This window comes from Chrysochloris asiatica, unplaced genomic scaffold, assembly GCF_000296735.1.
Source record: "Chrysochloris asiatica unplaced genomic scaffold, ChrAsi1.0 scaffold00054, whole genome shotgun sequence".
Taxonomy (NCBI): domain Eukaryota; kingdom Metazoa; phylum Chordata; class Mammalia; order Afrosoricida; family Chrysochloridae; genus Chrysochloris; species Chrysochloris asiatica.
The window spans coordinates 7,279,258-7,280,634 of record NW_006408572.1 but is presented as its reverse complement, the minus strand read 5'-3'; positions in this window follow the sequence as shown (position 1 = coordinate 7,280,634).

Sequence of the window (1,377 nt, the reverse complement as noted above, 5' to 3'; positions counted from 1 at the left end):
TTCATATGGTACCTCTTGAAATGGTTGAACATTAACCATTTCCTTTTGGTACAATGACTCTGTGTATTCCTTCCATCTTTTCTTGATACCCTCTGCATCATTCAATAATTTGCCCAGGGAATCCTTCAATAACGAAAGTCGAGGCTTGAATTTTTTCTTTACTTACAGGTTATTTTGTTATTGAATCACTACTCCCTTCCCTCAACCAGACCTGTATGCTACAACCAGATTTGTAAACTATGTAAGGGGAAATGATATCCTTTTTAACCTTTTTGTTAAATACTCACATGTGAACAAATAGTGAACTATACACACCCTCAAAAAACATTACTGTCTGACCAACTACTCTATGTACGATTACAGTATAAACTATTGCACAGTCTATATATTCTGTACACTATTATAGCTAAAATAACAGCAAAACAAGTAACAAGATTAATAGTTGAAACACAATGTCGTTATTTCCTATGTAAACCCAAAGTTGTAACATTGACCCCATTTAGTAAAGGATACAGAAAAATCATGTTAAATAAAAAATTGAATCCAACTGGCCCAAAAAATAAGAAATTGGTGATTAATCTCCATATCTGTTAAAAAACAAAAACAAAAAGGCAGATTAAATTACATTACTAGCAAACTTTTCCCTATTAAGACAGAAGAGACATACTCTGATTAATTGCTGAAAGGCTATAACTATGGTAATACTACATTCTGAATTACTAGAAATGGAATCGTGTCCCCCAAAAATGTTGTAAATCCTAACCTCTGTACTTGTGGACTCCTGGTGTGGCGCCCTAGAATAAGCATTCAACCACAAGGTCGGTGGTTTAAACTCACCAGCCACTCCTCGGTCACCTATACAGGGTTGCTATGAGTTGGAATCAACTTGACAGCATTTAACAACAACATACATGTGGTAAGGAATCCTGGTGACACTGCAGGGTAAGTACTAAACTACTTAACCCCAAGGCTGGCAGTTCAAACCCACGAGCTGTTTTTGGAAGAAAGGAGCTCTGGTAGCATAGTGGTTACGAATTGGGATGCGAACCGCAAGGTCAGCAGTTCGAAAGTATCAGCTGTTCCGCAGGAATGTTATGTTCCACGGCACATAACAACAACAACATGAGTCTCAACAGACTTGATGGGAATGGGTTTATGTTTTTAATACACTCTTGGAGGTAATCCTATTTAGGAATAGTCTTTTCTTTCATGTTAAAGTGGCCATATCAGTGTAAGGTGCATTTTAAATCCATACCCCTTAAAAAAAAAAAAAAAAAATTTCCTTGTGAATTGGGTGGAGGTTTACAAGGCAGATCAGTTTTCCACTCAACAATCCATGCACATTTTGTTTTATCTCATTAATTGCAATCTCTACAT